We start from the raw sequence: 26,864 nt of genomic DNA, 5'->3' as shown, positions 1-26,864 counted from the left end.
CATGTCCTGGAATATTTTCAAAGGAAATTAATCAAAAGTCTGGATTAATTTCAGATGGTAGAGATTTTTGTTTTGGACTTTTTGTATCTCCTGGACAAATTTTACTTACATGCCAAACATATTTCGGAGACACACGGCATAAAAAATCCTGAAATTGTAAAACAGAAATAAATACCAGTCATAAATAGCAATCTTTAATTTGTCAAAGCACAAATAAAAGATTGCTTTTTTTAAAAAAAATTACTTTCTTACCAACAAAAAGCATTTCAAACCACGCCTCCAATATGAAAATGCACCAAATGGATGATGATCACCATCAGAAAACCAAATCAACAGAGCATGACGGTCGATTGCTGATGATGGGTTTCCTTTGTTATCGGCCCAAAATGGACCTTCTTAGTCGTGATGTGTTAGAGATGTTTGTCTAAAACACAGAAAAAGGACGGGATGAGCTCTGTTACGTTTTTCCATGCAGCAAATGTAGATACATTTTGAAAAGGCAAGCAGAAAAAGAAGATGGGTTTCTTGATTAGTTTTTATTGCAAGCCATAAGTGGCCTTTAAACTTGGTTTATTGGGGTATCCAGTTGCTGCGGCTTAGGGGACATTTTTTCATACTTTTCCCTCCTCACTGGACAAATCGCCATATTAATCTTCATCTCATGAGCTCCTTCGCCGTTGCTGTATGCACTGAGGAGTTTCTATTTCACAATTTTATTTTTTGACACTTTTTATGTTACAATTTTATTTCCCCCCTTCACATTATACACTACTACTTCATATTTAATCACATTACCTCCAGATAACTGGCATGTAGATCTTTAACAGCTAAACAAAAACAGTAATTAACCACAAGCACATTTAAGTTGTACGTGAGACTTGGTTTTTATTTTAAATAATGTGTCTGAAAGGAAATAAAGAATAATATGGGCCATGTGTGACAGTGTAGTTTTTCAGGATGCCGTCTACGGTACCAGTTTCTGACGGTTTTACCTCAGGTTTTTTTATTTTCAATGATTAGAAAGATGCTTTATTTGTTGAGATATGCACAGCAAAGCTAATTTCTTAGCTTTTGGCCACAAACAACTTGAGGCATAAAAGCCATTTGTTTTTCTTATAACAATTATTTAAAAAAAAAAAAAAGACATTTGTTCATCACACCCTGCATCTGGAAATTGTATTTGGACATAGACTTTGAGAACGTTTTCAATTCAAGTAAATTGGAACAATGTTACCATAACCCATCCAAACATTAATATATTTTAGTACAGAATAAAGAGGACATAGACTCAGACAGGAAGTTTTAGACAATAAAACTGGACCAGAATTGAACCGATAATTGGTATTTGGCGTTAGTAGCTGCTTTCTTACTATAACTAGTGATAATTAAATACCTATAAACAGGTTTTTTTTGCAGTTTCATTATTTAAGGCAGATCTGCTGATAAACTAAATTAATTTAGCTAGCATTTTCTAATCGTACTGACAAGCGCCACATTCATCCAATCATACTTTCATTCGTGCATCTGTATGCAGATCAGTGGGTAACTTGACCAGAAGCACATCAACATGTGGTAGAAGGAAAATAGAGTCAAACCCACAACTCTCAGCTTTGCAGGATCCACAGTCGCCTTTAAAAACACTCCGTTTTCAGCATGGTATGGATGTATGCAAAACTGGTGAAAAAAAAAAGAGAGAGAGACTATTTTCATCTCAAATTTTCATCTCTCTGTTAATCATCTTTCATTTTCTGGACAAGAATCTGAATCCCTAAATTCTCCCTCCTTCTCCCTCCGTGTCCCTCATCTCCTCTTGTTTCACACAGAATAGTTTAACACGTAATGACCGCACCGCCGCGCTCTCACACAAATGACATCTAATGCATTCAGCTCTGATAATGTGAGGCTTGGCATGTTGTATTTCCATACTGCTGCCTAGTACATCACCATAACATGGAGCCATTATGGTAATACAGCACCTGAGGGAACGGAGACGGAAAGAAGGAGGAATTTGTCAAGAAGGACTTGTCAGGAGGCGGAAATATGGAAGAGGGGACGAGACGGACCGTGTGTCGGATTAGTGAAGGGTTAATGGGCACTAACTGGTGGAACAGGAGCGCCACGACAAACCCATGTGATGTTCTGATTTGATTTGTGGCCTGATAAAGTACTTTGGCTTACAGCTAAACAATAACTGTTAAATTATACATTTGAATTTCAATATGGGAGCTACTTTCAAGGCTCCCAGAGGAAGCTGTCTGTAGAAATACAACAATGTACTTAGACTATGCTTAAAAGAATAAATTCATGAGCGCAGACAGGCCTTGGCTTTGTTCAGATGACAAATCTGCCTTTTTTTTTTTTTTTTCTTGGCTACCACTCCGAGTTTGAGTAGAGAGTTTGGGTCCTTCCAGGATTCATCAAGATGAACTCCATCCACCAAGATTTCTGCCTCTTTTAATCGGTCTTGTGACACTTCAGTCGTCAAAACACCGTTTTTCGTCTTCATTTTAATGTAGTAATTTAGGAATAAATGTGAGAACTTTGCAAGATGTTATTACTTTTGTAAACTGACATTACTGGCAAATTTTAAAGTCAATTAAAAGCTAAACTCCTTTATGGATTTATTACAGCGGATTACTCCGATAGGTGACGGCCTGTCCTCAAATAAAAGTTTGGTGAGTTATTTCACATTGCCTTGAACGTTTTGATGTTATTTCTAGTTGTTCACTTTTGTTGGGTTGTGTTGTTCAAACCAAACATCCAAACTAAAACATAGACCTGATTTTATCCAGATCTCAAGTGTGCACAACCCTGTTTAAACTGTAAAAAATAAACGTGAACTAAAGCAAATTTAAGTGACACCCCTGTCCTAACTCATGGGGTTTAATAAACTGCAAGTCCACCTTTGTGGCTATTAAAGCTTCAACTCTTCTAGGAAGGTTTTCCTCAAAGTTTAAGTGTACAATTTATGAGACTTTTTGATTATTTTTCCAGAAGTTCATTATTGAGGTCAGGCACTGATGTTGGACAAGAAGGTCTGGCATAGAGTCTCTGTTTCTAACTCATCCCAAAAGATACTCAAAGTTTCCAAACCACACTCTCTTGTCCGTGTCTTTGTGGGCTCATTTTATGCACAATCCGTGCCCACAAAGTCAGGAGCATAAGATTGTCTAAACTGACAATCTTATGTCTACATTACACTGAAACATTATGAGTTTCATCATTCTTCAGCATGCCGTAGTGATTGTGCTGCTCTTGGCGTGGTGTTATTCTGATGATGTTCTGTGTTGTTTCTGTACCAAACTTGGCTGTCGGGATTGTGGCCTACAGTTCAGTGTTGGGTTCATGAGTCTATTTAACATTCTTACACAATAACTGGTAAAATTTTAACCAATCCCACAGCCTTGAAATAGAAATAAACGACTTCGGTCCAGAAACCCTGCTTCTCAGTTCAGACTCATGTGATTGTGAACATGTAAAAAGATGCCATAGTATACATAATTTTCTGAATTTCTTCTGTAACTTTGTACAATCATCATTTAGATCATTTATAGTCTTATCATTTCCACTAGTTGGCAAACTGTGGCTTCAATCCTCACAGAAATTGTGCTGAACTTGTTCATAAATCATTGAATCAGAGTCACAAAATCGTAAACTTTATCCGTAAATTACTTTGAAAAAAACAACTTTGTCAAAACTAAAGTTTCGTTTCTACACTGACAAATACTTGCATGCAACAATCAATGCTTTAAGTCCTTTGTAGGATAAGTGGCAGGCTTACATTACCGTTTACCACTTTTAATACCGAATCGCTCCACATAACTCGAGCATAATCCTCTCCATCTACTTTTATTCCACACACCATTATCACAGTTTCACCTTTGCTCTCTCCCTGTTTTTTTTTTTTTTCCTGTTCCTCGTCTCTGTTGCTCGCTCCATCAGTCAATAACACACCATGACAGCTTATGTAACGTGCCAAGTTCCAACCTGAAGTCAACTCTCCTTGATCTGCAGCCTTTTCCTTCTCCTAAATGACTCACTTCTGTTATAACACTTCAGCCGTTGCGAGAGACACAGCGGAGAAGGGCGGGGGGAGGGGTGGCAGACGGAGACCTGACATGAGAGGAGAGGAAACGCAGAGTTAATTATTCATACCTACTGCAGCAAAAAGAGAGCCGGAGAGAGAGAGAGAGGGAGAGAGAGAGGGGAAACAGAGGGACGTGGGGATTCAGAGAGAGATAAAGATAAAGGGGAGGGATTGACCCACATGGGAAGGTATTCCTAGTGCAGCAATGCTCTCTGGGAGCTGGGGCTGTGCCACCCCGGGGCCATGCGTGTGAGGGAACTCCTCTATGAGCGATCAGAGGCCCACAGAGGGAAACAGAGAGGGAAGGGATATTCATGAATTCTATATGAAAACTAGCCCGTCGGTTTTCTTTTGCTTCCTTAACGCACTTTTGCTGTTATCCGTGTTTAATTCACTTTAGCGCTTTCCCTCGAGTCCACCACGCCCTTCGACTGTGAACACAGCAAAGACAGGAAGTTTTATTTGCCGAGTTCACAGGGGACCATCTCCTTCAAGGTGTATTTATGTGCGTGTGTGTGTAAATGTGTACGATGTGCCTGTGAAGGAGGGTAAGCGTGAACCAGAGTACCCCACCCTGGAGATGTCTCATCCCAGAGACGACTAGTGCAGGGAGCACAGGGCTTCTCCATTCAGCTCCAGCTCTCCCCTGAGACCGGCTCCCTTTCATCTTCTCGTCTCCTCAGGGCGCCCGACAACAAACCTCTGATAGAGAAAGCAGGGAAGAGGAGGAAGAAGAAACTTGTGCCCAGAAAGGGGATGAAAGTTTATGGGGATCCCAGCTAAGCGGTCAGCATGTTGTGTTTATTGTAGTCGCGCGTCTCACAAAAACCTTTTTTTTTTTTTCTTTGAAACCTGAGGTTATGAATGTGAAACTGAAACAGTTTTTGTTTATATTTTTGCCTTAAAGATCTCGCACACCTAAAACTTTTTCACACTTTGTCACGTTACGACCACAAAGTTCAACTGAATGCATTGCTTTTTAATTTGATAGACTAACTCAAAGAATCGCATTAATGAGAGTTGGACAGAAAACAAGTCATGCTCTTAAAAACTTCTTCTAGAGGGTTTCATGCCACTAAATAAAAACAGCAAATTAGTGCCAGGTCTCAACTAATAATCAAATGTGAAGGACTCAGAAGTGTTTTAGACATTTAGTGAACAAACAACAAATAGAAGACGAGGAAGCAGGGAGCTGGGCTACTGGGCTACTTCACCAGTACTTTGTGTTGGTCTGTCACATAAAATTACATTAGAATAAATTCAGCGGATGAACTGATTGTGGACAGTTCAGCAGACGAATAGTGTTGTCTAGCATTGCAGCAGAAACCATTGAGGAATATATTAACGCTGGGCATGTTGGGCCTGAGCTGTAACCCTGACGATGATCTGATGTCTCTGTATTAATGGCAGGAGTGAGGAAGAGTTGGGCATAAGAAGGAAAGGCTCGGACTTTCACCAAGATGACTTGTGTGCCAGGTGTTGGACAATGACGGGAACAAAAGAGAGATTTGAACACGGCACTTCAAAAACTTTCCCTTTTCTATTCTGTGTGAGCCCTGCCTCATCCACCGCTGAGCCTTTCTTCCTCGCCGTCTTTCCTCTCTTAATTGCTGCCTGCTGAATCCCTTGTTCTTCCTCCTCATCCCCCCTGTGTTCTGCTTGTCTCCCTCCACGGCTCCCTCTGTCCCTGTCTATCTTCTTTTGCTTTTTTTTTTTTATGTCATCCTCTTGAAATCTCTCCCCCCCCTCAACCTCCCATCAGTCGCCATCCTCACATTTCTCACTCTCTCCTCTCCTTCATCCTTCTCTCCTCAGCTTGCCTCTGCTCTGCGATGAGACGTTGGCACGACGTTTATCAAGGAGGCAGGCGGTTGTCACAGACGAAGTGACTAAACTTCCGATAAAATCAATGTTTAATTCAGATGACTGCAGGCCATTGACAGAAAAAGTGTGAAGCCTTTCATCTATAAAAAGACTGAGAAAAATGGGAGGATTGGGAGAGAAGGAGGGAGAGAAATGGCAAGATTAGTGGAATAGTCATCAGTTGTATCTATGACAAGGAATCACCATCAGCCCTCTGTTGAGACCTCTCTGCACTACGAGGGAGCACATACCGCCTTACAAAGAATATTCATACTCACACACTTTGACTAGGCCAATTTTCACTGTTCAATCGTAGGTTTTGTTGTATTTTGACCTTCACCCTAGACCTAATCTTCTGCTGCCTCTTACAGATTTTCTTAAAAAAATCATCCAGTAATTCATCTGCTTTTTCATCAACCCTCATCATTTTCTCTGTCACTGATGCATCTACAGTAAAAAGTAGATATTGTCACAACATACATTCATATTCAATAAATTAAAATATACGTTTTGCTTTATCGGACTAAAAGTACCTTTCAAAAAATAACCTTTAAGCAGGTTAAATATAATTTCTTTTCACTATCCCACATTTCCACTTTTGTTTTTTTAATTGGCCTGATGTAATATTCTAATTTTAAATGCCCTGATGTCATTAATTGTATATGGGAATAAAGGCTTTCAAATGTATATCTGTGAGTAATCTTTATGTGTTCTTCTTACTGTAGTGAATGGCATCCAAAGCTTTTTGTTAGAAAACAAAAACCTGATTTCTTAATTTTTTACAATTAAAAAATTTAAAAAAAAAAAGAAGAAAAAAATATATATTTTATTCTTTAAAATACCATAATTTTAAATTATAATGCCAATCTTATTTGAGTATCCAAATCTGTCAATTAGTAAACCTTCCCACCTGAGCTGTTGATCTCTGCAGCTCCCCCTGAATTACAATGGACCTTTTCTGTTCTTGCCACATCTGTCGGTTCAGATCGGATTATGTGACGCCCAAGCCCCGTGGCTCGAATCTAGAACGAGAACTAATATCATTAACTTCTTATTAATGGTGCATCTGTATAATGCTCCCACCAATCTCACTTCATATGCAATAAAACACTGCAGCAGAAACGACAGCTCATCGCATTACTGCTCAAACGGCACTTGAGGGAGATATTTTGAAGCAACAAGAAAACTTACGGCACTTTCTACATCGCAAAGCTCTGACAAACCAAGTAAGCGCTGCTGTGCTATGGAGCACACGCAGTGAGTTCACACAACACTTCACTGACTTGAGGTGAAGAAAATTATATGGCACGGTCTTATAATCCATTCGGTTATGCTGGAGAGAGCTCACCTGCAAACATCCAGATGGAGCTTAAGGAACTGCTGTGTAACAGACACTCAAGGCACAGTTTTTCCCTTTCATCGCTGACATAATGTCCCAACCCCAAGCTGCTCAAATGCTCCACGTTTGGTAGCAAGCCTACATACCTGCGGAAGGAAAAAAATAAAATAAAAAAAACCTGCTTTACTGATGCGAACCTCCAAATTATTCAAAGAGTTTCCACAGCGCAGAACTTTATACCAAACACTGAATCCTATCAATGGCAAGAGAACCACACAGAAACGCTAAACACAAAATGAACAGAAGATCAGTATATAGGATAGGATGGATGAGGGAATAACTTTTTTTTTTCCAGCTGTTCAACTTTGATTTTCCTAAAGGACTTAGATTATTACTCGCTGCACAAATGATGGACATGCAAATTGACTGTGGAGTAAAGTTGCAAAGCTCTTCAAGCTCATATGTCAAATATGAAGAAACGCAAGTAGTAAGAGCCATTTATTTAAGGTCACAAACACTTGTGCACAAATGCCCATACACATACAATACCATGCATGGAAAAATGCCAAAACGGATACATGCGTTTGTCTGGATAACGTCTCTTGCATGAGAAGATCAACCCTTCTGGCTCTGAGCTCAAATGTCAGACCTTTACCCTTTTAGATTTGACCTCTGGTGGTGTCCAGACCTGTCAGTCGCAGACAGATATGTGCTGGAGACGAGAGAAAGAGAGAGAGAGAAAGAGGTGGGGAAGGATGGAGGGGTAAAATATAAAAATAAGATTAAAATGCCAACACTCAGATCTGCTGGAGAACAGATTGAAGTGTCATGCTGGGAGAGGAGAGAATCTGTTCCCATACAGGTGGCGAACAGAAGGTGAGGGCTGAGGGGAGAACGGGGCGAAGAGAGAGAGAGGAGGTGAGAAGAAGAGGAGAGAGGAGGAGGAGAGGGAGGAGAACTGTTACTCCTCTTACATAATGAATGAGGTGAGAAGCCACAAATTTGCTGTAGAGGCTTTATTCGTTTTACCCGGCTGTGGCCGGAGATCATGAACCCGCCACCCTTATGCACCCAGGCATAAAATCAGACCAAATTATGAATCAAAAAACCAACAGTTAACTCCGCGCGTTTTCATGCCTTGTTTCTTGCTTTGCAGCATGTGTACAGTTTGTGTGCATGTGTGCGTGTGCGTGTGTTGGACGTGTCGGCATAAATGATTAGCTAACAGGCAACTCAGAGAATGACAGGTGACCACACTACAAAGATAGAGATGTCAAGCTTCGCTGGGCGGGGGGAGGACGCCCGGAGTGATGAGTACATCGCCGCAGCCCTTGTCACTTCCTATTAGCAGCCCATACACACAAACACTCAGGCTGCGAGTGTAATTAATTCATTAGTCTGCTTTAGAACGGGTGTAAACGAACGTGTGCGCATGGCTGTGCATGTAGCAGTGAATATTCACGTGTGTGTGAAGGAGAGGAAAATGTATGTGTGTGTGTGTGTGTGTGTGTGATGGCGTGCTGTGGGTTAAAGCAGCAGGGTGCTGCTGCACACACTGAGACGCACATTAACCCTCTATACATCCTGTCACCACCACTTACGTGTCGCAGATTACCGACTGGTCAGCGCCGCAGTGTGAACCGAGAGCTTATAAGAGCAGGTATTTCGCCGGGGACGTGCTGACAACCGATTAACCCCACTGCCGTTCAGAGTTAGCCGCTTCCGCTCTTAGTTACTCCAACCTGGTCAGCTACCGTTGGGACGCACCGCGGTGATTCATTTCAGTGACAACTGGCCTTTTTCTTAAGTATTTAACGGGCTTTTCAAGCTTTCATTTTCTTGTCCTTGGTAACATTCACTTTATACCTATTTTCTGTAAAATCTCTGACCTTTTCATGGAACAGACAGAACAAACCAGGGGAGAGGCTTTGCTTGGCCCCTTGTCTTCCAGCCCATTAAGTGTTTCCATCGCATTATTTATTTATTTTTTATTTTTTCAAAGTAACAATACAAAACCCTAGAAATTACAATTAAATGTCAAATTTGAGAGCTTGGACAGAAAATTGGAAGGGTGTTAGCATTCAGGGAGAGACATTCTCATCTGGCAATTAGATGTAATGGATAAAAAATTTTTTTTTTAAAACTGCTTAGTTTGAGAGACACGCGACAACAGTTCACTAGTAAAAATCAAAGCCTAGACCCTATGGGTGTATTGCAGGCCCATATAAATAAATTACAGGATCATGAAATAGTTCAGTTTATTTTTCAAAACGTAAAACTTGTGAACTGCAAAGAATAGGTATATACCTCCTTTCAGATTAAAATGTTTTTGCTTTAAAAAAAAACACTTCAGATAATCAAAAAAGATTAATTAGTAATTGCTTCCTAAGCCTAATGACTCGTTATGCCACCCCTCATGGCAAAAGCTGACATTAAGAATTTGTGGTAATTGACAGGAAGTGTTTAAAGCATTATACCAGCAATTTTTTTTTTGGCCTACATTTCTCTGCACAAATGTCTGAATTAAGTCACCCTCAAACAAAATCAAACCTGGGCTTTGGCTGGATCATTTCTAATTTTATTATTATTATTATTTTTATTTTTTTGAGTCAGTCCGAGGCAGGCTTACTGATGCGCTTCCTGTCAGCTGGGAAGTTTAACCAAACGCTCTTGGTCCAGCTGCCCAAGAGTGTTTCAGCTTAAGATGACAAACCGATGGTCGGACTTTTTTTTCAGGATTTTTTTCTATTTAAAAGTGAACTTCATGGTTGAAGAAAGTCATCCAGATGTCGAAGCAACAAAGCAGCTCCAGATCATCGCACCACAAACACAGAATTTTATTCTGAAATGCTGTGTTTGTTTATGTCAGACTCAGCAGGACGCACAGCTTCCAAAGGTCCCATGGACGCCATTTCTGCCAAGTTACTTTCCAATTATTTTGTGAGCTCTTGGATGATTTTTTCAGAATGTGTTTGTTGAGTTGTTCTTCTTGTCCAGTGAAGGTTCATCACTGTTATGGGTTTTTTTTTTAAATCCTCACTTTGGCTCTCACTATGGTCTACTGGAGTCTGCAACTCTTTGCAGACTGAATTTCATGGTTGAAGAAAGTTGAACAGATGCTGAAGCAACAAGGCAGCTCCAGATCACCAATTTGTGTTGGTGATGGTGTGAAGGCAAAGTAAGTGAAATCCTTCCTCATCCTCAGGGGTGACGTGTTGCTTTTGAGATCATTTGTACACTTTGTGCTGTCAGACAGGTTCTGTTTAAGTGATTTCTGATTCTCCAGGTAGTAGACATGCCTGGGTGTGTAGGTGTTCGCTCCGCACTCCTTCTGGGTGCATAGTGAAACAGAACCAAGGTGACCTGACATAATGTGGTTAATTACAGTCAACACACCATTTAACAGGGGATGCAATTAGTTCAGCAGATTTGGATAGCTGTTTTCCCTTAATAAATGCAATCATTTCAAAATGTTTCGATATTTAATGGTGCTATAAATGAAACCTTGAAACAACAACTGTGCAAAAACAAGCAATCTGTAATGGGGTGAAGACTTCTTAACAGCACCGCATAAACGCAACAACTCAGATTTGAGGGTGACATCCCCATTTCCTGAAAGATGACAGAAACAATGCGTTACCACGGCGTCGCTTCGTAACAGAAACAAAACCTCTGTGTCAGATCCAGGTCTGCCCAGATACCTGTGGGCGGTGCTTCACAAGTGAGGCCGACTAATCTGAGAGCGGGCTCTAACCCAGATCTCACTGAGTGGGAACCACCCCGACCATCTGTAGGTCTCCACACCCTCCCTGGCACCTCACACACTCACACACGTTCTGACACTTCACCTAAACCGACGCCGGAAAAGGAGGAATCAGAAGGAAGGAGATCAAAGCGGAGAGAAAAACCGAGGATGTGCCAGAGGAAGAGAAAAATATCTCCAGTCGTCATTTGCTGTATCATTTAGAAAAGTTTTTTTTTTTTTTTTTTAAGTCTGGTTCTCTCTTCTTTCTTTTTTTTTTTACCCCTCAGCTGTTGGTCTGGAAAGCAGCGTCGTAGGGCAGGCGGGCAGCGCGGTCGAGCCGACCTTCTGCAGCGGCTGGGTGGGAGGGCAGGAGGAAACCCTGCGCCCCTGCCCAGGCCTGCCGAGAGGCCATCTGGACCGGGGAAACACATGCAGAGTACCTGGCCAGACCTGGAGCTCAACTCTGACTCACGATCTCACACACACTCACACTTATGCACGACACATCGACATGCATGCATGCACAATTAGACCCACGCACGTTTTATTTTGGATGCTCGAGCAAACACTCCTGCACGCAGAATCATTAGCATTAAAGCTGTGCTGTCACATACTTGCTGCAGAAGTGATAAATGTATGCATATGAACATTTATGGCGCACAAAATGTTTTTTTAATTTTACGTTATACTGTATGTAGTAGGATCAAGACTATATCAGCTTGAAACTCCCACTCAAACCCACACACTCTTCCCACAGAGGCACTCGTCAGTCTGTGGTGATGTTAACGTTAAGCCCCTCCGATTCAGACCGCCAATGAGACTTTTACATTTGGTTAAAACAGTTTCTGCCTGTGTTGCTTTGGAGAGTGCTACATTTGGTTAAAAGCCATTATTATGGTAATGTGAGGGTGCTTGAGATAATAGCAAGATGAGAGCAGCTCGACTGCCTCTGACATAACAACCCTACTCTATCTATCTCTTCAGCTTCTTCTCTCTCTATATATATTGTATTCTGCCCATCCTCCCTTTCTCTATACTTCTCTCTCCCTGACTCACCTCTATTACTTATTGCAAAGCGTTTTATTTATTTATTCATTTATTTTTTTACCCGCTTCCCGTAAAGCTATTTAGTCATTAAAAGGAAACATTACCATGCGAGAGCTTTTGCTGTGGACACGTTTCGATTATATTTAAAATACTCCCTTCCTATACATTTTAACTATTGTTGAAAATTGGGACATCTGGCTGTAGTCTGTTGCTACTGAGCACTGCTTGAACTTGTCCACACAACAAAGTAAACCCCTTTATTCTGCTGACTCCAAACAAAATGCCCAATCTAATCTACTGTCTGAAAATGAAATGACCATGGCACAAATTATGGCTGTCCACCTGAAATGACAAGCAGCCAAAAAAGGAGCTACAGAGAAGCAATGTGAGGAGAAAAGCTGACAGTGGGCATCATCCTGAAGACATCGTTACCATTAAAAATATGATGGCAGCAGCATCCCACTGTGGGAATGGTTTTCTAATTATACTCAAAATATCTTTTTATGACTATAATTGTAGCATACAGACTCAAGTATAATGTTTAGACGGGACAAAATAAGGATGAAGGAGCAATATCCGCACGTGTTTGCAGCCATTTCATATAGAAAGAAAATAAAGGTTTGATGTGACCTGAAAGAAAGCAGATCTTTAAACGGTTTGTGTCCAGCATGTGTGGGGGCGAAGATCAGCCCTAATGATCATCTCTTTGGACCAGACCTTGTTTGTTGCGGTCTGGTCCTGTCCTGTTTTCTGGATGAACCAAGCCACACAGTGGCGGACATGCACAGGGCAAGCTGAATAATTAAGGTGTAGAAAATGACCAGCCGGTGCTTTGGTTGGTTGTACTTCTTGTATCTGCTAGGTCTTCTTCCAAACAGAGTCTATGTCTGAAAGCAATCTCAGATCCCAAGATAAAATGGTTTCTAGGAACTCAAAGTAATACAAGAAAACTTGAAAATTGTTAGTTGCTCTCTATCCATTTGCAAAGAAGAGCAAAAAGTCTGTAGATGAGAAATACTTTTAGAGACACAGGCCTAAAAGACCTGGTTCGGAATCCATATCCAGCCACTTTCTGAAACTAAAGAATTTTCTTCCCCTCCACAACTATGCACTAAATTGTTTTGGGTTACAGACTGGATTCAAATAAAATAAATCTAAATTTATGATTTTAACGTGACGTAACAAGAACAAGTGCCACAGCGTGGAAGCACCTATGTGAGGCTAAGAGAGTTTGTCCCAGTAGGATGTATGCAGCACCATTGCTAGTTGCAGAGAACAGAAGATCAGCTCAGCGTAAAAGTCACTGGCAGGGGATTTTTCAGGTCACTAGCATTGAAAAGTCAGTAAGAAACGGAGTAAGAAAGTCAAAGAGGGAAGAACAAGTGGAAAAAGCAGAGATTGAGAGCAATGTAATGCCTCGCACATCAAAATTCCCTTAATATGATTTTGTGTTCTGTGTCTATTCAAGTCAGCTCTGATTTGGTTGTGTGTATAATCGCATCAGAGCAGGGATTTGCTCTGGCTTTTTCTCCACTGTTGTTGTGTTGTTGGGTTTTTTTCCCCTCTTATTGGAGTTGGCATCAGCCTTCATGACACAAATCCCCTCTGATAAATTAAAAATGATTGATTCAGAGTCAAAGATGGAAACAGCAATGGGAGCGCGTCCCCTCTCATGTCCACGTTTGAAGTGAATTGCACGCGCACGAGTGTCACCCCCCCCCCCCCACCCAGTGCTCATAAGCTGCCGCCGGAGACAATGTGTGAGCACCGTAACGCGTGTAGCACATTCGTGGGTAATGCGAGGCGAAAGGATGGGCTTACAACACTGGTTTCCTGACACTTTTAAAGAATGTGAGAAGACGGCAGATATCCGACGTGTGAACCTCAAAGCCATCAGTGTGCATTTAATGCTCCGAGATTCACGTCTGTGCCAGCGTCGGCTAAAAGCGTGAAATTCTGGACCAGAAAAACGTGCGAAGATCTTACCGAGAACACGAAGTGAACTGCAAATACCTACACGAGCTCAATTACTTACATTTATACATCAACACACGATGTGTAGGCCTAATTAAGTGAGCATATATGATTCTACTTTGTCTTACATTCACTTATTCCCTCCTAAAACAGATACGCGCGCTCTCTTTGACGCACAGACACCCTCGTTGTGGGCTCTGGCTCTCCCAATTAAGCAGAGGAGTGTTGCGGCGCATCAGTGTCGGGGGGATTCTGCTTTCTTCTCCTCTGTCAGGACCCATCACAAAGGCTCCTCATTAGTGTCAACCTCAGCTGTGCCACCACTTTCTCCTATCCTCTTCCATTTCTCCCTCTCCGCCATCGCTTTGACTCTTCCTTTTCCCTCCTGAACATCTCCATCTCTCTCTCCCCCCGTTTGACTTATTCAAAATCTTATTGATTGCCGAACGCCTCTCCACGGCCCTGTTGCGTATACGCTCCTGTGAATCCCGAGCCTCGGCGTCGACAACAGGTGTGCCGTCCGCCGGCGCTCCTAATAGCAACGGGAGTCGAGGCGTCGGGAGCAGAAAGGAGACGCTGCAAACATAGTCTCATCATTAGACTGGCAGAAATGGATGGAAGCTGATTTGTGACTCGGCACGCCGCATCACAGACACATAATGATGTTAATGATCAACGCGCCGAGCGCACGGCGGCGGCGGCAGAGTGTAAACAAGGCGGCAGGGGAGTTGGCGTGGAGTTCAGAGATCACTAGACGCGAGCGGAGGACGAGATCTGGAAGAAAAAGGCGGGGAGATAAAACAGACGACTGTTGTTTGTTTGTTGTTTCAGTAGTTTTGTTTTCTTTTTTTCTCCCCTGAGCAACAGTTCTCTCTATACCCCTTCACCCCCTGCTGCTGCTGCCGTGCACCTACATCCCCATTATCACCCCTGCAGTCCGACTCCATCTCTTATTCCGTCTCAGTGTGCCTCATTTTACTACATAATGAAGAAATGGAGCTTTGACTTCAAGGTAAAGGTTACAGGAGCCAGATTGGGATGCAGTACAGACTCCGTCCCCGTCTGATCCTCCATGTTGCTCTGACTCGCACTCCTTTTCCGCACAATTTGGTATCAAAGACATGATAATTAGGCTGAACAGAAGTTCATCGGGCTTCTATTATTTTTCTTTAATTAATGGTGTATAATAATGACACAGAGTTACTCCGGTGCACTTTCCGACTTCTTGTGTGTGCGCGAGAGCAAAGAAAGAGTAGGGAATAGTGTGAACTCGCGCCTGTGCATGCATATCTTTTAGAGCATACATAACTTTAAACCCTGAGACGCCATGCAGATAAAAGGCGCCAAGTGTCAAAAGCTCGCAAACTTTTCTCTCCTTTCTCCTCGCCTCCTACCCCCCCTTCTTCTTTCTTCTCCTCCCTTCTACTCTCCTCTCTCCTTTTCCTCTCCTCTTCTCTCCTCCCCCCTTCGTGCTTCAGCTCCCTCCTCCTCGCAGCATTTGTGGAGACCTAATGAGGACATTTCTGTCACGCTCCTCAATCACACGCACAGCTGCCAAACCCCAGCCAGCTATAAGTCCCAGGTATCTGAGACTTCTGTTTTTTCTTCTTTTTTTTTATTCCTCCCCTCCTAGATGAAAAACAACAAATAAATAAATAAACAAATAAAAAAAAGACACATTTAATGCAGCGTGGTGATGTGAAGAAGAGGAGCAAGGGGGAGTATGAGAGAGAAGACTTAAAAGGGAGACACAGTGGGAACAGAGCAAGGTTGAATTCGCTAATCTCTGAGGATGCATAAAGTGAACATGCCAACCACCTTCGGCTCTGAGGGAAAAAAAAAAAAAAACTCCAATGGTTCGGTGATAAATAGGATTTAAGTTGGGGTGACAGCTCCTCTGTATGGTATGCATGTGTGCTTGAATGTTGTTGTTTTTTGTGCGCCTAAGCACATTCAAATGATGCGCAGCAGTGGGCATTCTTCCAGCGAGCCCCGGATGCTTTGCTTGTGACTTATCTCTCAGAAACAAAGATGGATGTGTCAGTGCGCTTATTAAAACACGCTTTTAGCCCCGGCCGCCGCTCTTCAGGAGGAAATCGCTTTCCCGGCAGCAGATTGACAGAAGAGAAAAGAGAAAACAACATCCTCATTTAGGCCCAACATCTCGGACATGATTGCTCGCTTTAAGCCGGGCGTCCCTACTGAAGATTTTTAATTGTTGTTTGCTTCTTTCGCTCACAGCCGAGGCAGCCATGGCTGGAATCTTTAATTACCTTCGCTACTTGTCCCCCATATTTCAAACAATTGCATGATTAAATGCGGTTTGTTGTTTTTTTTTCTTCTTTTTTTTTTTTTTTTTTTGCACCCCCCCCCTCTCCGTCTGCATCTTCAAAAACATCACATTTAAGTCAACAATTTTCCCCCCGTTGGCTGGCTTGTTTGTTAAACTGTTGAGCTTTTTTATTCTTAAAGCCACAGCTGCAACAAAGCCTCCACTTGTGCAGCAGGCAGAGCAGGCAGCCCGGCTCACATTCAATCCAGCTTCGCCTCTATCACATTATCGCGGCGACGCGATGGTGTCAGCTTACAGAGGAAATGAAAAGATTGTTGTTGACAAATCATCGCTGACAAGAGTAGCTGAAGAGATCCCTCCAGCTTCACACAGGATTAGCTGCGTGGCATGTTAAAGACAAACACAGTGGCCTATGTGTTGCTATTTCCATCAGGGATAAAAACAAAGGCAGACGAGTAAAGTGGGGGGGCAGGTGGGGGTTGGAGAGGAAGGCTTGTCTTAAGTCTTGGCGAGATGATGGGCTTTCTTCATTCAGTATTAGCAGATTAGACGTGTTTCACGAGCCAATCTCTTCGGATGATGTGTTGGTGTGTCTGCGTGTGTAAAAGCGGGAACAACAAAGGAGGGCGCTTCGCTTTTTGGATTCATAATTAAAGATGGAAAACAATATGGAACGGGAAATGTTGTCATCTGTTGAGATGCAGCCTTACAGCCATGTATCTGCTTCGACTTGATCTTCTGAACAGACTGTCAGCTGAGTTTGCATTATGCTTGATCTTAAATAGATACTTTATTCATGAACTGCACAGTTTAGCTGCCATTTGCACTCATCATTGCTGCCAGTCCACTTCCCAGCATCGTGAAAAAGAAGGAAAAAAAATAGAATATTCAATGTTTCATTGTTTAACCAAAGCATCTTCCACTCTATAAAATAACACTCGCCCTGTGGCTATGATAAAGCTACACTTTCAGTCATGCAACAGTAATTCTTTGGTTTCTTCGTCCCCGTTTTCCTTCTGATGTCTTGCCAGAGTAATCGAGGTAATCTCTAGCACGAGAAGGGTGGAAAGAGAGGAGATGAGGAGTGTGGAGAATAGACAGGAAGGTTCTGCCAGCGCATAAGATCAGAGCTTATATTAGTACACCTAAAACTCCTTAAATTCACCTCTCACACAAACTCCTGGGACACGTCCGGCCAACGACTTCCAGTCGGTGCTTTGGCTTTTGTTTCAAGTGGCATGTAAAGTCGTCTCCCAGTCGGAAAGCATTGTGAATTTTATTTAATTATATTATGGGCATGCGAGGAGCTAAAATGTGCATCTTCATTGGTTATTCAAGCATGACGGACATCTACATTTTTAGAACCAACTGAATTTACCCAACAAACCATGAACCCAAGACTTCCGGAAATCATCTTATTTAATTATCGAATTAATACTCTCATTTATGATAGTCATATACTATCATGAAGCCTGGTCTAAACACTCCCACTTTTCTACAGCTTCTCAAAGTGTTGACTGTGAAGAAATACTCATTCTACACTGAGGGAAACATCCATAATGCCATCATGCTTGGCGCAAAGAGTTTGCGTGCTCCGTCCATTGCTTTTGACAAGGTTAACAGACTGCTGTGCTCTTAAAAATGAAGAAAGTCCGATGATTAAAACTGCAGACAGTTAAAGTAAATTGACTCGCTCATAGAAACAATGAATCAATGAACAGAGGTGAGGTGAAATGAATGAGGCCTGGTGTGGAGACAACATCCTGGCTGCTCAATGTGGATAAAATGAAGGAGATGATAGCCAACTTCTGGAGCTCACAACCAGAGCATCACCAGCAATATAGCAGATGTTATCACCTACTTGAAAACCATAATATTAGTCTGAAAATATGGGCCAAACAGAGGTTGCAATTTGTGAGGAAACTAAAAGCAAATGTCATATTTTACAGAGTTGTAGCTGAGATGTTATTGTATCTCAGTTTGGTACTCCCGGGGCAAACAAGAGCACATTTAGATGTCATTGAGATTGTGCCGATCTTCTGTCTAGGATCTATTTCAGAGCTGTTCCAGGAACTAGGATCTGAATAATGTCGTCCTTATTCCTTTCTCCATGAACTCTCTGAACTGCTGTGATGAAGCAGATGGTGCTGCAACGTCAAAAGCAGAACCACCAAATTACTACAAAATTCTTAACTGCTGCTAACATTAGGCACTTTAAATTACTGCACATAGATTATATTTGATCTCTTTTGTGCTTTTATTCATGAGCGTTTTCTATTGAGATCTGTGGTTTTCAGTCCTCAACCTGTTGCCCCAGCAACCGGATGTTGAATAAGCGGAAGGCAAAGGATTGGTGGAAATCTACTGAATGAGTTTTTGCACTGCTATCGGTGTCATGCTGCATGGTATGCTATTTTGTAGCCACAAAAAATTATAATAAATTGATTTAAATCCGATCTGACAGAGAAACTACAGATGACTTGGCTAAGTAATGGTGAACCCAGGGAAAAATTAATCTGGTAATTTACATTATGGTTTTTTAACATGTTTTTTAGTGTCCCATAAAGTCAGATTTCTCCAAAATAACCCCAACCTGCAATTAAACCATGTTTAATTCCAGTAATGCATCTTTCTTTAAACTTAAATCAAGTTTTAGGAAATTATATATTAAAGTATTCCAAGTGCTGGCTGACACCAAAACGGTGCAGAAAAAACTCTTTGAACCTGAAAGGACTGTGGAAGTTAGTCTCGGTTCTCATCTGCAGCTGGGCTTGATGGTAACACTTTGAGTAAGTTCAACACTACCCGACTTATTTGGTGAAGACAATTTGTTTTTTCTGTCAGTCTTGACAGGAGCACAAATGCACTTTTATACATTCTGTCACTCACTCCCTCTCTCACTTTTCTGCTTCCACTCCTATGGACATTTATTTTACTGTTCACTTACAGCCTAGTAATCCCACCAAGATCATCATGTTCATACCTTCACTCAGTCACATGTTTTTAAAGCTACAGTGTGTAACTTTTATTAAAAAAAAGATGCTTTTTACATATTTGTTAAACTGTCACCATGTTGTGACAGTATAGTTTGAGACAGATATTCTGAAAAAAAAAAATTAAGCTCATCCACCTCTTCTCTGTGCTACCATTGCTCTCTGCAGAAATGCAACGTTCCACCAATCAGAGCCTTGGTGAAGGTCTTGGCGCTGTCAATCACACTCGTGTAAGGGCTAAGAATTAATAAATAAATCTCTAAAACAAGAAACAAAAATCATTTCCTGAGAATGGCTAAAGCAGTTCCAGGCTACATGATAGTAGCTCCTGTCTTCTTTCACAGAGTTTATCTTTTCTTCAGAACTAATCTGAAAAACTCAAAATATGTCTTCATTTTTGAGACATATTTTGAACAGAAATATGTCTCAAAAATATTTGAGAACATAAAGAGAGAATCAACATGTCACAGTGGGTCACTTTGTCACTCTAAAGATCACAATGATTTTTTAATACCTTCTTTGAAAGTCTGAGGAAACATTCACAAAAGGTACAGAATATTTCTGTTTTTCTAAATATCCTGGTGGTGTAGCGTACAGTCCAGAGAGAGCCAATGACTCTTCATTTTGAATGAGGAACGATTTGACTTAGCTAGACAGCAGCTTTTTCTGGAGACCAAAAAGTTCTCACAGTTAAAATAAACTGCAAGAAAATGCACACAGCTTCACCAGACCACCACCAATATCAGCTCATAATAAAATTTGCCAGCCTTTAATATGAATCTGAGTTTATGAGATGTAAAGTGGTGATGAATGGATGCCGCCTGCCGCCCATGATAGAAACGCCTCTGTCTGCTTCCTGCCATATCCAGAGGGGACAGTCTCCAACAGCCAGCCCTGGCTCGTCCCGTCCCATGCCCCCATGTGCCACCCTGCCTACTCGTGTGGACATCTGCCATTCTGACTGGTGTCAGTGCACGTTGCTTCTGCTTGGCTAATGGCTCCTGACACTGCGGCACCCCGGGCGCCACGCTGCGCCGAGCACTGGGCATCTCATTTGTGTGGCGCACGTACAAACCAGCAGACACATTGACCTATTCCTTTGGCTTTAGCGTCAATGTCAGACTGCAGCTCTTCGCTTGCTCAGCCCAAACACCTCCAGATGGGCCCAGACGCCAGATAACCCTTTCTGAGGGAAACATCAAAGAGACAAATATGTACACCGCCGAACACCGCGATCGGGGGAAGATGTGGAGTTTAACCCTTTCAGCCGAGCACCTCTGGGAAAACTTCAAACACTTAATGATGCCATGGGCAGGAACAGCTACTGATTACCACAGCAACTGCCTACAGTAGTTGCTATAGAGACAGCTCGAAGAAAGCAAAAGAAAGTCTAAACAGCAACGCAGGCCTGTTCGTGCCGCTGCAGCTTCTGACTGGAAACTTTCAGAGAACTGCGATCAGCAAAAGTTTTTCCCCAAACTTTTGATGCAGTGGAAAAAAAAAAAAAAAAACAGTGGGATGCATATGCAAATCAGCACATCAAGCTCCTACAGGCCTGGATTTAAATGACTCTACTGTTGACCAACAGTAGTATGGATCCTTTGTGTGCCATCTACCCCAGACATATTGTTATACAAGTATTAGCTTAGGGGCAGCTTGCTCTCCTGTCTGTCTGCCAGTCCTCCTCTCACACTCACCTGGAGCCTGAACAACATGATGCACTTCTATTTCTGCACGCTCTGCCTGGAAGACATTTTTTTTATGCTTCTGTTCTCTGAAGAGAAGCCTCAGCACAAACACACAAAAAGATGAGAGGAAATAAACTACAGTTGTGTCCCGTGTTGCTCACGTCGACAAAAGAAGAAAAAAAAAGAAAGCGATCCAGTCGGGAGATTAAAAAGAGCATTGGGTCGCTGAATATTCCCTCCGGTTTCAGGACTATCAAGCCCTGCCATGTAGCCTCTATATTAGATCACTGTATACACATTATTAGTGAGAGGGGAACAAAGTGTATTTGTATGACTCCCAGGTATGGCAAGTTATGATTACCTATGGTGGAATAATTCTCAGCTTCATAAAGACAGGAGGTGTGGAGTAACATCCTGTGGTGCACGGGCACATGTGGAGGTGAAGATGCACGTATGGATCAGGGATGTGTGCAGGACATAGGAGAGCTTTGCCACTTGAAAAGGATCCTTTTGAAGGCAATATGATCGGTCTTTTTTTAGGTAGAACGAGGGAGGAGACAGAAGAGAAACGAGGAGAGACAAGGATAGTGTGTGTGCACTTAGAAACCTCTGGGCCTTTAACAGATTACAGCCTTATTGCTTTGAGACTATCCAATCTGACATCAGCGATGTAGCGCCAAGAACAGCTGACCACACGCACGGACACAGCAATAAAGATAGAAAGATAAATCAGGGAGAGCGGGAAGAGATGGGAGGGAGAAAAAGCACATAAAACTGAGTCTTTTAGAACTAGAGAAATATCTCGTTTCGCAAGAGGTTTATAAAATTTTCGAGCGAGAGATAAGAGAGCAGGACAATGATCTCGAGTTTGAGATCGGCAATTTGTCCCCATCTTGATACAAAATCTGAGTGCATGTTGGAGGCTTGACCAGAGAGAAGACGTAGAGAGAAACTGACTAATGACTGGAACTGGCCAGTGTTTATTATGATTGACAGAGAAACTGGTGACTGTACAAGATCAGAAATTAAAACTCCATCTTTTTATCAATCAGTGAATTCAGCTAAATATAACAAACACTACAATCTTTCAATGTGGAAGTTGTGAGTGAGGAAAGAAAACTGAAAGGGACCAAATGTCAGTACTTCCCCACTGAGGAACAATATATGTTATTATACTGTACCAGTGGTTTTCTACAAAGGCATGAAGCAATAAAAGCAAAACTTAAACTAATAGCATGAAACTGAATGCATTGCAGAAAAACTTGTTTCACATTTTTGAGTCAATTTCTGTCTGTCAAAGCAAATACTGAATTAGGAAATCTTACATTTAAAGTCAGCCTACCCTACAGGGAATATACAGAAGGGGCGTGAATTGGTTACCATCTCACGATTAGATTTAACTGCGATTCGATTTCTGAGTCAAAAGAAGTATTCATAATGATTTATTTATTTTTATTATTTTTTATCTTTAATGGTGTGCAAAGTATCCTCATGACCTAACCCCGTCAGCTATGCAAGGTAGAATGACAAATGAAGACGAAGTGTTACATATTTCAATTTGAAATATTAATCTATGCTCAGATGGAGTTACTCCCTCTCTCCGTTGTTTTTAGGAAGAGTCACAGAGACAGTACCACGCCACTCTTGAAACAGCCTTCCGTGGACAACAACGTAGCAATTTTCATCCCGTGGTTTTTAGCCATTTCACGGCATTGTAGTTATTAAGTGAAGAATCGCTTTTAAAAAAAAATTACCTAACTCCTCACTACGTCGGAAAAACTTTCACCAAGATACAAAAACCAGGTGGAAGCGGACTAGTTTGAAGCGGAATATCAACTTTGGTGTTTGAGCGCATTTATTTATAAATCCCACTAAACACAGCTGTGGCGGGAGGAGGGTATGCATGGCGTACCTTGACTCAGCTGTAGCTCGATTCGGCTCCATGATCCATAGTCGGTGCTCCTGAAGTAGCTACTCAATCTTCAATTTGCGAACCTTGCACATGGTGAAGCTCATTTCAAGCTCGGTTTTCCAGGACATTCGGTAAAAAATAAAAAAAAAAAGTAGTCCGAATGTTTTCCGTCAACAAAAACAGGCCTTGTTGAATCTCTCGCTCTTTCTTCTTCTTTTCTCTATTATTTGCGGATCGCAAGTAACTTCAAGGTGCATATTGCCACCTGCTGGACACGAGTGTAGCAGCATTAACTCACATCCCCCTCACTTCTGCGTGGTGACGTCAGAACGCCCCGCATAGTTACGAAACGGAGGCCGACAGACAGCGAATTTGTTGCATTTGATTGTTTTTGGGATATTTTAAATCAGTCCCAATGAAAATCGGGATTTTTATGTTAACTGATTCTTTTGGAGAACCCCTAATTGTGCTAACTGCACAGCAATCATATAATCACTTTAGTAATGATGTCTTTGTTTTGAAATAATGTAATAATAACTGCAGAGCTCTGTAGCGTAGCTATCCTCTCACACACACACACACACACACACACACACACATAATGTGATGACACCGTTTTTATAGTTTTTATAGTGATTGGTCACTGAACAAGGTGGGGTACACAGAGGTTGCCAGTCCATCCTACAGCAACACAAGCACACTGTCATAAGGGCAATGTAGAGACCAGCTAACCGTGATGTTTTTGGGCTGTGGGAGGAAGCCGCAGTACCTGGAGAGAACCCAGGCACTCAGAGAGAGAACATGCATACTCCCTCCAGAAAGATCCCAAATCAGGATTTGAAGGAGATCACACTACAGAAATAAAAGGATTATTCATTATGAGGGTCTTTACATGTCTACTGTACTGTTACTTAATATCTTAAGAATGGCTTGATAACTTAGATATTATGCCAGCTCAGGCACTTATAATTAAAAATGGCTTTCTCTGTAAATCCAGTTATTGAGATTCTTCAGACTTATTTTTAAAACTTTTCATGAGCAGAAGTTTTAAACAAGAAAGAGATGTGTGACCCTGAGCTTTTCCGGCACTCAGAGTAAAGTTTTTAAATATCATCTGAAAACTAGAGAGTGGGAGACAACCTAAGGAAGGGAAGAAACACTGTACTGAACTGAAAGGCCACATCGCCAGAGAATCAATGCAGAAAAGATTGAAAAAGACTGTACGAGCAGGAAAGCGTTTAAAAACGCACAAGGGAGGGATGAGAGACACCGGAAGGGGGCGGGGAGCTGAGCGACAGAGAGGAAGTCCCGTCCATCGCCCCCTCAGCCCAGCGACAGAGTCATGAGCGGAGAGGAGAGCCTGGATGCTGGTAGCCACCCACAGGGCAACAGTAACTAGGAGAGCCCTTCTTCTGCCAACCTGCCTCCCACTCCACATCCAGTAACATCCAGCACCTTTCCTCCCACCACACTCTACTTACAGGCTCTACTTATTACCTCACCCACACACACACGCACACACACATATATCACACCCAGTATCACTCCACCACACTGGCATACCACTGCTTACTCAATGATGAAGAGAACGGCTTGGAAAACAATCTGGGCGCATACTGTTATATGACACGAAGACGTATCGCTGGAGGCTCCTCTGGCGTTTCAGGAGTCGGTCTCTGACGTTGCTCTTCTTGCTTATTGTTCTGCAAGCAGGAGTACTTCGCAGTTGTATTAATTTTGTTACGTCAGATCGAACTCACATACAAATAGGAGATTCTTTTGGTGTCAGGAGGAACTTACTGTGTGAACTCAAAGATTTAAGATGCATGAAGATGTTTAAGTGAGAACATATCACATCTAATTACATCTCAGTCCTTGTATATTGGCAGTTTATCTCTGTCTTGAAAGTTTTGTAGAAAACCTTTAACACTGATTTAGGAGATCAAACTGGACTGAAGGATAATTATTTAGATGTTTTGCATTTATCTTTGACAGCATCTGTAAACCACTGCAACACTCGTATATATGCTACACTAAATACTGAGAGAACATAATCTGGTCCAATACGACCAAAACATATTTAAACTGATCACTGCCTGGCAAAACCGTTTAATTAATCATTGGACCTAATCACTTTTTCTGGCTTATAGTTGAAGTATTAACAACCTGTTTTAGTCACCCTTTTCTTTCTGATACTTTCTTTCTCGAGTCTCTTGAGTGAATCATCCAAATGAAAGTCTGTGTTGTGGCAAGAAGCAACAAAGACCAGCGGAAAGATAAAACATTTGACACGGAGGTGAATCTTTTCCTTGTTATCCTGGAAGTAGGATCTGTGTCAGTTTCTAGTACCAAACATGCACTGGAAGTATGGGGGTAAAAACTCCTCTATGTAGAGAAAAAGCCTCCACAGGTGTCTGAGAGATGCCACCAGTTCTCCTTCACACGCTGCACAATACATGGGCTGGTGGCGAGGCAACAAGTATCGAGGCTCGTCTGTACCCTTGGGTTGTGAAAGACAGCAAAGAAATCGCTGATACAGTTTTTGAATAACGTCAGAGAGACAGGAAGAAAGAGATGTGGGGGGAAAGATAAGAGAAAGACACGGAGCGTTTTTGAAATCCAGCAGCTTTTGTCTTTGCGAGGGATGAACATAACAAACGCACACAGATACGGAGAGGCAGGCGGTGATGCACACAGGTATCCAGAAACAATGAGTGGGTGGAGGTTAGCCCTTGGGCTTTTCCCAGAAACCAGCAGCCTAATTACAAAAGCAAACACACATGCACACAAAGGCCTACCCAAAAGCTATAACAGCTGTGAGGCTGGTGATTACAAAAGGCACTTTCGGATGATGGATCTGAGGTAAAACAAGCATCATTCACTGACCTCACTGCTCCAACACAGTGTTTTAATTCAAACGTAGTGATGCAGTTACGCACACGTTTTTATACTGTGAGCAAAAAATATAGGATTGAACATGAGCAGCGACGTCCTCACTGACTTTCTGCTGTTCGTGTTACTGCTTTGAGCAAATAAGGACAGATTACAGGCAGGGAAAAATGCATCCATGCCAGATCATTGATGCAATATTTATGACGCCAAATTAAAAAGCTTGTGTTCATTATTCAAGGCGACGGATCTCGTATGTGCGTGTGTGTGTGTGTGTGTACGTGGGTGTGTGTGTGTGTGTGTGTGTGTGTGTGTGTGTGTGTGTGTGTGTGCTTGAGTGTGGACTTCAGGCAAATGTGGGTGGAAAAGGGCTTCCCCGGTGCCACAGAACAGAGAAACGCTCGCTGCTCTTATATAAACATGGACTCAAAGGATTTTACTGTACAGCAAACACCTACACATAGACACACAAACACAAGCTCAATCTAGATTCAACTCAGCTGTTCAAAGAGTGTTACATAAACACAATCGAAATGCACAACTTAAATAGCTCAGGGTAGAATTGCAGACATATGCTCTTACTGAATATCTACAGATGTAGAAAACACAGAGCAACAAAACAAAACAAAACAAAAAAACTTACCAAGCTGGCTTCCATAAACTGAAACAACTTCAATAGACTCTTAAGAAGCACTCTTGAACTTTCGTACAACCATGAACTTTAGTGTATTTTAATGAGATTACATGCAATGAACAAACACAAAATTAGGTACTCTGGGCAGAATATATGTGTGGTGAAAAATAAACACTGCCCAAGACCCTGAACATACCATCCCCACCATTAAATAAAGTAGTGGCCGCATCATGCTGCGGGAATGTTTTCCTTAGTAGGAACGAAGAAGCTGGTCAGAGTTGATGAGAAGACGGATGGCGCTAAACAACAGATGAACCGAAATCTCAGTATACTCACGTTCCCTGTTAAAGTACAAACCGAAATCTGTGGCAAAACCCCAAAAACTCGGGCCCCAAACCTG

General features: G+C 42.0%; 1 long non-coding RNA gene across 1 annotated transcript in view; it reads right to left on the bottom strand.

Annotated features, from left to right (window-relative positions):
* The window catches only part of LOC106930607 (uncharacterized), a 57,942-nt gene extending 34,670 nt beyond the window's left edge, over positions 1-23,272 (bottom strand). Inside the window, exon 1 of the long non-coding RNA XR_001420880.2 lies at positions 22,942-23,272. This is a non-coding gene — a long non-coding RNA (uncharacterized LOC106930607). The remainder of the gene's footprint in view (positions 1-22,941) is intronic.
* Positions 23,273-26,864: the final 3,592 nt, after the last annotated feature.

This window comes from Poecilia mexicana, unplaced genomic scaffold (genome assembly GCF_051168715.1).
Source record: "Poecilia mexicana isolate PSO_F unplaced genomic scaffold, ASM5116871v1 scaffold_10, whole genome shotgun sequence".
Taxonomy (NCBI): domain Eukaryota; kingdom Metazoa; phylum Chordata; class Actinopteri; order Cyprinodontiformes; family Poeciliidae; genus Poecilia; species Poecilia mexicana.
Note: the sequence above shows the minus strand (reverse complement) of the source record. Positions and strands in the feature narration are given on the sequence as shown.